Below are 10,734 nucleotides of genomic sequence, written 5' to 3' on the forward strand. Positions count from 1 at the left end.
TATATTTTACTCTATAATTACTCCTCTTTGATTGTATTTGAGACTAATTGTTAGTACTTTGTACTTATTACGTATATTATGTTGTGCAGGATGTGATTTCGAATGAAGACGCAAGTTTGAAGCTAAAATAGATGATATGGAGCTTTGAAATCTAAGTAGAAGCCCAAAGAGTTAAGCCGGGATAGTGTTCGGGGCTCGAGGACCAAGTTTGGATGTAAAAAATTGAGAAAAAAATTACTCTGAAAAAAATGCACTACCGCACTGCGGGGCACAAGGTGCTAGTGCAAAATTCCTGTAGAGTGGAAAAAAACCTACTCTTTGAACTTTTCCACTGGCGTGGTGCATGGGGTGACGCGAGGCATGCCACGTTGGTGTAATTTTGTTAGTGTGTTGTCCTACTTTGGCTAGTAAAGGATAATTTTGTTCGGGTTCGTTCCTACATGATATAAATACATTAAAAATACAATTTTTAGAAGACTTTCGACCTAGGAGAGCTTTGGAGAGCTACCACGGCTTGAAGATACAAGATTTCATCAATTCTCTTGCCAACAATCGGTTCAATACAAGAATTTGTATCGTAAAGTTATTTTTGATATTTTCTATGTTCTTACACTTCTTTGTGATGACATTTTTCATATCTATGGAGTAGTTCTTCCCTAAAGTTTTGACGGATATGGTGTTTTGGGTGTTGTTTGTATATTTAAATCTAGTTTCATTGCATGAATTCATTTATGGTGCTTTGAACTGATTGCGAATCTCTTCACCAGTTTATTTAATCGAAAGAGCAATATTTTGGTGATTAATTCTGCATTATTTGGTTTGGTTTAAGTTAGTGATTCTTCTAAGTATTCGAGAGAACTTCTTGAATTATTGATTAAACCAAGTTAAGAGAATATTCGAGAGACGTTTTTCTAAAGACTAGTCCATTAACGTGTTCTTGCATATCTTTGCAGTGCTTCATATTAGTTTATTTTGTAGAGTTTAGATTTAATCAAGAGGGAAATACTGACATTACGTTTAAGTTAATTATCGAGTGAATTCGTGAGAATCATTAGAACATTAGAAGTGAATTTAAACATAGTTAGATCCCGAATAACTATCCTACACCTATCCTGTCGCGACCCATATTTCTCATTTTGTTTACAACCGTTTTAGTTCAACTCTCATTCTCCGTGATCAAGTCTAATTAGTTGTAATCTTAATTTAGTAGTTATTTCTAGTAGTAATTACTCCAAATCAAGTGTTGATCATCATGAATAGCAAGTAAGCCAGAAATTACTCGAAGATTATTTAAATCTAATCCTTGTGGAGACGATAATTTTACTGTACTGTCTTTGGCTAGTGAGCCTAAATTTTATATACTGATTTTACACTCATCACAAACCAAAGACCAAAGTCAACTTAATGACTTCAAAGGTTTAAGTTAGCATGTAAGTGTACCAAAACGCTCTCGAGCCTTTCGAGACCTGAATCACCCGTAGCTACAAGTCACAAATCGTCATACTAACTTGTGAGAAATCTCAAATTACGGACGAGTTACTAAACTCAGAATGATAATTTTGGTCATTACAACTTGTCTACTTTAGATGAATACGATGTTTAAATATGGTAGGAAGAGAAGTTATTTACCTTTACCTTGATCTGACTCTTCAACTATAGTAGCTCCTTTACCATTCCCCTTATCACTTATCACTAGTACTTATATCATAGGTTCAGGGTGCATTTGCCCTAACATTTAATCCGCTTTGCTGCCCATGTGTTTGTGCAATTGTGTCTACAAAATCAGTTATGTCCTCAATAATAATAATAATAATAATAATAATAATAATAATAATAATAATAATAATAATAATAGGAGTGTTCATGACATGGACAAAAACAATATCTACAAAGTCTCCACTCCTCAAACTGTTAATAAACTTTAGCACATCGCCATCATTTCTTAGCATGTAATAGCCACCCCTTTTGTTAACTTTACATCCAAATAGTTCAACTTGCAAATAACTTAAGTCTCTAGAAAACTTGTGAAACAATATAATATTTAGCTCATCAAGAACCATTATCACTAACTTAGGACAAGTTACTCCATTAGCATACCTTAGCTCAGGGTCAGATAGAAAATTATTTTTATGGTGGAATTACAGCTTAACAATAGGTAAAGCCATTTTCTTACCAAACCTACAAAGTGACAAAAAAGAAAAAGTGACACTAGTGAATATTTGACAAATATTGTACCTTTACAGAGTTCCATAAACAAAAGAACAAAAGGCTCTAACTTGTCAAAGAGCTTCCAAGATTCCTATGTTGAAAATATTCGGATATATTTTACAGGACCACTAACAATAACAAAATCCAACATACTTCGTAAAACATGAAAATTCAGTGATTAACTTGTAATTTTACCCAAAACCTTAAAAAATAATCGGATTAACCAAATATGCTACTATATGCATGACACTACAAAAAGATTTTTTACATTTTAAATATTAAGCAAGCAGAGCAAAAACTCCAAATATTCAAGAGAATTTTAGCATTATATCAAAATCGAAAAAATGGCTAACCTAGCTTTTTACCAATAAACGAAATTGTATATGGTCAAAACCGGTTAGTCCTTCGTACGAACGGGTCGAAATGGTAATGCATTGGATCAAAGATCAGGTTGAGGTCCGAAGTCAGGTCATCAAGCTTCGAGCCCTAGGGACCGATCAATGTCGAGCTCGATATCATTATCGAGTTCGAATCCAAATCGAACTATGATGAAGTTATCGAACTTACGAGGCAGAGACCGACCAATACTCTCCCCGAATCAATACAAGGCTCTAAATCAGAATCAATCTCGAATCAAGATCGAGAGCTCGAGTCAGTATCGAGCTCGAGTCAATATCGAGCTCATAGACAAAAGCCATTGCAACCGCACTAGGGGAGGGAATCCTAGCAGAAATTATGGAAAAGTTAATTTATTATGGGTCTCCCACTATGTATTTTTAATTGTATCTAAAGTATGATCCCTCCACTATAAAGGGGTTGGTTATTATTTCTGTAAAGACCAAATTTTGGCATACATTGTAACTGAGATATCATAGACTCCTATATTGAAGAGTTATTTTTTTTAGCTTCATAGATTGATTCATCTTGCTTAATCTATAAATCATCTTCTTCCCAACTTTGCTTATTTTTCATTCTCTACAGTCAACACTCGATATTTCTATTCATTCTTATGATTTGTGTCAAGTTATACCACATACCCTTAGAACTACGTACAAATTCAACTCTATCCGTTTTTCGGATAAACAGTTTGGCGCCCACCGTGGGGCTAAGGATAACAGTGGTTATTTGGTACGAATCTGCTAAATACACCTTCTTACATTTATTGTTGAAAGTATCTTTGATTTCGAATTAACAACAACGAACTCTCAATTAATGGCATTACCTATCGACAACGAAGGTGGCCTTCAAGGAGAAAACAAAAACTTGACAACCAAGGACGAAAGACCACTTGTCGATGCCGTTGGGGCCCGAGTCGAAGTACCATTAGACGTTAATTCGCATGTGGCTATTGAAGAAAACCAACGTTCTGAGCCTGAAAATAGCATTCATGGTGGTAATCTCGGGGGTGTGGAGCTGAGATTGCACACAATTTGTGTTAAACCCTAAACCGATACCAAATAAATTCCGCATGCCCAAGATTCCTAAATATAGCAGAACTACCGACCCAACGAACATGTCACCTCTTACACATGTGCCATTAAAGGGAACGACCTGGAGGACGATGAAATCGAATCCGTATTATTGAAAACATTTGGTGAAACCCTGTCAAAGGGAGCAATGATATGATATCATAATTTACCATCTAATTCTATCGATTCTTTTGCTATGCTTGCAGATTCTTTCGTAAAAGCGCACGACGGGGCCATAAAGGTCGAGACCAGAAAGTCGGACCTATTCAAGGTAATACAAAAGGATAACGAGATGCTAAGGGAGTTCGTATCTCATTTTCAAATGGAACGAATGGATCTGCCACCAGTCATAGACAATTGGGATATTCAAGCTTTCACTCAAGGTCTAAACGAACGAAGCTCGATGGCTTCACGCCGGTTGAAGCATAATCTGATAGAGTACCCCAGCTATTACTTGGGCCGATGTGCACAATCGATATCAATCCAAAATAAGAGTCGAAGACGACCAGTTGGTTTCTGGGTCCGTTATTAAAAAGGGCTACCAACTAAAGGTCGACCAGAGATCGATACCGGCCGTATAGTGGAAATCCTACAAGCTCGGTCTGATAAAACGGCAACCAACTACCAAGCAATTGGAACGTGTAACGCCTAAAATGATACCACTGCTAAGGTACGACCCCCCCCCCGGTTCAATCATATTTCGAAACTAACCCTTGCAGGTGTTCGACCAAAGATGGATGGATTATTCAACTCGAAGCTATTAGGCCAAAGAGCATGGTTTTTGTCCCAAATGGATTTTTCAGCAAGGTTTTTTAACGAGGCAACCATTGATCGTACTAACTTAGAACAATTCAACAGTATCCGAGGCCACCTTACAATCAACCTCGAATACTGGGGGGCATTGTCATTGAACATATCAACGATGATTATCAAGTTCTGTGCAAAGGAAGTTACTTCGTTATTTCATGGCAACAGTGTCTCGACAGGAAATATTGTAAGGGCCAAATGGTCAAACGAGCCATGCCCATGTAGTTGGCCCGAGCCCTAACACAAAACATAAACACATGTATATTGACTTACAAAGAAAAATTTCTTCTTTATCGATATCTTATATCCAAGAAAAAGTTCTCTATTTTCGAGATCTATTATATAAACAGGCTTAAGGGCCGACCATTACCCCATAACTCGAGGACTGCCAACCGAAAATTCAACGAGTTCGAGCAACACTCACTCGACTACAAAGCCTAAGGGCTACCCCAACTCGAGTTCGAGCAACCATTCTCACTCGGGGACTATCTACTAAACCTATGAGCTACATCACTTCAAGTTCGAGCAAGCGCTCACTCGACCATTAAGCCTACGGGCTACATTACTTCGAATTCGAATCACTCACTCGACTACTAAGCCTACGGGCTACTCTTATTTCGAATTCGAGCAAATACTCACTCGACTACTAAGCCTACGGGATACTCTTATTCTGAGTTCGAGAAATCACTCACTCAACCATTAAGCCTACGGGCTACATTACTTTGAGTTAGAGCAAGCACTCACTCGACTACTAAGCCTACGGGCTACTCTTATTTCGAGTTCGAGCAAATACTCACTCGACCATTAAGCCTACGGGCTACATTACTTCGAGTTCGAATCACTCACTCGACTATTAAGCCTACGGGCAACATTACTTCGAGTTCAAATCACTCACTCGATCATTAAGCCTACAGGCTACATTACCTCGAGTTCGAATCACTCACTCGACAACTAAGACTACGGGCTACTCTTATTTTGAGTTCGAGTAAACACTCGCTCAACCATTAAGCCTACGGGCTACATTACTTCGAGTTTGAATCACTCACTCGACTAATAAGCCTATGGACTACATTACCTCGAGTTCGAATCACTCACTCGACTACTAAGCCTATGGGCTACTCTTATTTCGAGTTCGAGCAAATACTCACTCGACCATTAAGCCTACGGGATACATTACTTCGAGTTCGAATCACTCACTCAACTAATAAGCCTACGGGATACATCATCTCGAGTTTGGGCAATCACTCACTCAACCATTAAGCCTACGGGCTACATTACTTCGAGTTCGAATCACTCACTAGACTACTAAGCCTACGGGCTACTATTATTTCAAGTTAGAGCAAACACTCACTCGACCATTAAGCATATGGGCTACATTATCTCGAGTTCGAATCACTCACTCGACTACTAAGCCTACATGCTACTCTTATTTCGAGTTCGAGCAAACACTCACTCGACCATTAAGTCTATGGGCTACATTACTTTAGGTTCAAAAAATCACTCAACTAGTCTACTAAGCCTATGGGCTACCTTATTTCGAGTTTGAGCAGGCACTCACTCGGTTATAAAGGTTACAAAATCCAAATTCGATCAAATTGCCTAAAGCTTATGAAAACCTTCATAAGGCATGAATGAAACAAAATCTTCTCAAGGCAGAGAATAAAACGGAGGCGAGTCAGGAAATGAAAATATCTTTTTATATACAAGAATATTTACAATGTCCGAACATGACGCTGCACAAAAAACCAAAATGAAAACTAAGGGCTAAGTTTCTTGGTTATCTACGGGGGCAGTCTCTTCTCCATCGGGCTCCTCCCCGCTCTCGGACCCACTCTTGCTCCCATCATTGCCATCATCACCATCATCATCATCGGAAGCCAAGGCTTCAGTATCGGCTTCAAGCTCTTTAGTTATTTTTATCTCTTCAGTGAGATCAAAACCTCGAGCATGGACCTCTTCGAGGGTCTCCCTCCGAGATCGGTATTTAGCAAGTTCAGCAACCCAATGTGCTCGAGTGTTGGCGGTCTCGGCTGCCTCTCTTGCTTGTACCTGAGCAGCTTCAGCATCCGCCTGATAGACGGCCACTAATGAATCCGCATAGGACTTTGCTTTTTTGGCATTAGATTTGGCCTTGACAAGTTCGGAGGCCAACCGAGCCTCGAGTTCCTCTATTCTTCTCGCTTGAACCGAGCTCTTCTCCTTCATGCCTTAAAGTTGGCTTGCAGTCGATGACAATTGGTCCTGAATAGTCTCCTTTTCTACAGTAAGACGGTCCATGCCATCTTTCCATCCCATGGTCTCTACCCTTATTATATCAACTTCCTCACGAAGCTGCCGGATTGTCTCAAGTTTCTGCTGCAGCTGTGAGATCAAAATATTACTTCAATCCTGAATCAAGCCCATGAGTTCTTAATATTATCATTACCTGCTCGGTCAAGTCGGTCTGGTCTTGATGAGCCTTGGACAACTCAGCTCGAAGGCCTTTGATTTCTTCTTCTCTTTGCCCGGAAAGGAGTCTGAAGGCGTTCCTCTCCTCCGTAACCCGTCGGAGGTCAGCCTTGAACCGATGCAACTCAACTCGAGACTGAGAACATGCTGCTCGATGAACTACCATGGCCTGCGAAGAAAGAAGAAAAGAAATTAGAAAAGAATAGCAAACATAAAAGTAATATCAACGAAGAGAGTTAAAGCTTACCCAATTCAGAGCTTGCTGCACTTCGCAAAAAAGGCCCGACACATCACTAGGGCCAGCAGCGTCCTCGACCCCAGTAAACAAATCACAGAAGGGGTCATCCCCTTCATGAAACCGGCTCATCTCGAGGTCCCCCAAAGCTTGGACTTCCTGAATCGCCTCTTCAAAAAAGGCAGGGAGAGTGGGCGAGTCTTCGATTACTATTGTCCCAAGCGACTCTCTTGGGGCGTTTTCCTCAGTTCGGAGAGCTTCAGGACCGGCCCCTTCCGATATTCCCACCGTTTGTTGACTTCGGTGGGAAACATCCTCGATCTCTAATGATTTGGGGACTCTACCCTAACCTTCCTCCGATATCTCCTCAGTCTGAGGTGGAGCTTTATAAATCACCATCGATTCAGCTGCCTTTGGGGCATCGATAGTTTTATTCATTCGGGCCACCAGCACGGACCCGTCATTTTCTTCTTCTGCGTCTTCATCCCTTAGACGTAAAACTAATTCTACGGTCAAAGGAATGGTATTCTTCCTCGGCTTACGTGCCATCCTCATCATCAGTTTTGGATCTTCGGTGGCGGAGGCACTTTTTCTCTTATTATCCTTCACCGGCTTTGGATCAGAGGCCGAAGCCTCTTCCTCGACGAATGAGGGCCTCAAAACTGCATCTTTGCCCACACCTACATATAGGAAAATTGATTTAAGTATATGGAAAGCATCTCGTTCGAGCTACCAAAGATACGAGAAAGAGGCTCACCATGATTTTTCGCCTCCCATCGGCCCTTTGACAAATCACGCCACAAGCGCTCGGCGTATGTGGAGGTCGAAGCTAGATCTCGTACCCAGTTCTTGAGATCGGGGACTGCACCGGGCATCCAAGGAACCGCTGCATCATAAAAAGGGGGATATCGGTGAGAAAAGGAATGAAGGGGCAAAATAGTAGGAGATAACAACAAAATTACACTTATGCTTCATGTTCCACTCCTCGGAAAAAGGCATCTTTCCGGTCAGAATCAGGTCTGAAGTCTTTACTCGAATGAACCTGCCCATCCAGGCTCGATCCCTATCCTCGTCTATACTCGAGAATAGAACCTTGGTAGCCCAAAACTAAAGTTTTATTAACCCACCTCAAAAGAGGCGAGGGCAGTACAATCGGATGAGATGGTCGAGGGTGAAAGGCATCCCCTCGATTTTTTTCACGAAGTAACGGATCAAAATAATGATCCGCCAAAAAGAAGGATGGATCTGGCCTATGGTTATTTGGTATTGACGGCAGAAATCAATAATAACAGGGTCGAGGGGACCTAACGTGAAAGGGTAAGTATACACCCTTAAAAACCCTATCACGTAAGTGGTGATATCTTCTTTAGAAGACGAGATTACTATTTCTTTATTCTCCCAATTGCAATCTTTCTTTAGTTGTTTGAGGTGCATCTCGGTTATCGAACACATATACCTCGATACTGGTTCACATCGGCCGGGAATAGACAAGCCTTTGTCGACCTTAAGCCAAACGTAAGAACTAACACCCCAGGAACGCATTCCTCAGGTCGTGGCTCCACCGGTGTTATGTCGGCGGCAGGCTGTGAAGAAGAAGTTTTTTCTTTCTGAGGAATGGTTTTTGATGTTTTCTCCATTTTTGGATTTAAAAATTGAGAATATAAGGAGGTAACAAAGATTTGGTATTTTTGAAGAAAGATTTTACAGAGAAGAATCACAGATTTGCGAGTGAATTCAGAAGGTGTGAGAAAGACGTTAGAAAATTTAGAGTTTGAAGATGTAAAACTGATTAAAAGTGAAAAAGGGGTTATTTATAGGTATAGCAATGGCGGTTCAATTTCGATAATGGCCGACCATCGTCTGACACGCATGAAATGCCTAAGTAAACTGAACAGATGTGACAACTATCATGCATGTCATTGTAAGGCCCCGTAAAATATTTGCAAAAGAAAATGATGTTTTGTGGTGCCAGATTGGTTTTATGTGTTGAGGACTATAGAAATTCTTCGCGGCGAGCTTGCGTGCTGCATAATCACTCTGCGGACCGCATAATGGCCACAGAAGTGAGCAGGAGAGGGCCATTCTCGAAGCAGCTATGTGGTCGACTATGCGATCGCATAACTTTTATATGGTGCATTATACGACAGCATAACAGTTATGCGGACCGCATAGTGACCGCATACACAGAAAAAAATTTGATCATTTTTATGAGCAATTATGCGACCGATATGCGGTCCGCATATCCATTATGCGGTCGCATATGCGACCGCATAACCGTTCCGGAGCTCCATTTTTGGATTTTTAAAACCCGATCCTATTTCATTAAATACACTCTTTGGGCCATATTTGAGCTATAATCTAACATTGTAGAGTGAGAGAGAGTGCCCTAGAGTGAGAAGGTATTCTTCAATAATTGTTCTTCAATTCTTGAGTTTTGAAAGATTAAGAAGGGAAACTCGCTAGGTCTTTATCCTAGAGGTAAGATTCTACACCCTAACCCTCAATTTCGAATTTTGGGTAGAAATGGATAATGAGCAAGATGATTTCTGGGCATGAAGGTTGTTTATTTTGCATGCATGTGTTATCAAAGGGTGTAGGAAGATTGTTGAGCTAAAAATGGTAAAAATTGGGATGTGGGATGATGAAATCCTCCATAAAAGGACCTTGAAACCTTAATGCACATCTAGTGGTTGATAAAATGCTCAAATGAGCTAAAACCATGATCATCTTCCTAATTTTGGTTCAATTTATTATATTTCTAAAATAGATTGAAGTTGCTAAGAATTCTGGAATGTTTAGAGTGTAAGGAAGCTCAAGTGAGGTATGTTGGCTAAACTCTTCTTTAAGAATTGGAATTCCCATTATCCTTGTAAGTTCCAAAATGTTGATTACAAATCGAGTATTCCGATAAGTTTTGTGATAAAGATATATGTTCAATTTGTGTTTCAAATGCTCCTATCATATTGCATTATAAATTGAGGATATGTTTCAAACTATGGATTGTGTATCCACATGTTATAATTTCAAGTCGTGATTTATGTGAAAGTTATTATGCCAAGTTGTGTAGAGATTGGGATTTTGATACACCTCCACCCGATATATTGGGGTAAGGCGGCATGACCGCTTTGTGTAGGGATTATGGTATTGTGGGACTGCACCTCCACCCGCATACATTGGGGCGAGGCGGTACGACCGCTTTGTGTATAGTTTGGTATTGTTATGGCACCACCACCCATATATATATATATATATATATATATATATATATATATATATATATATATATATATATGGGGTGAGGTGGCATAGCCGCTTTGTGTTGGTATTGGTATCGTTGATGCATTTCCACTCGCATACGTTGGGGTGAGGCGGCATAGCCGCTTTGTGTTGGTTTTGGTATCGTTGATGCATTTTCACCCAAAAATATTGGGGTGAGGCGGCATAGCCGCTTGTGTAGGTTCTTGGTACTATGGTTATACATCCACCCGCATACATTGGGGTGAGGCCGCAGGGCTGCTTGAGTAGAGTTGTGGTATTGTACTTACACCTCCACCTGCATACATCGGG

The sequence above is a fragment of the Nicotiana tomentosiformis genome, chromosome 1, assembly GCF_000390325.3.
Source record: "Nicotiana tomentosiformis chromosome 1, ASM39032v3, whole genome shotgun sequence".
In the NCBI taxonomy this organism is placed as follows: Eukaryota; Viridiplantae; Streptophyta; class Magnoliopsida; order Solanales; family Solanaceae; genus Nicotiana; species Nicotiana tomentosiformis.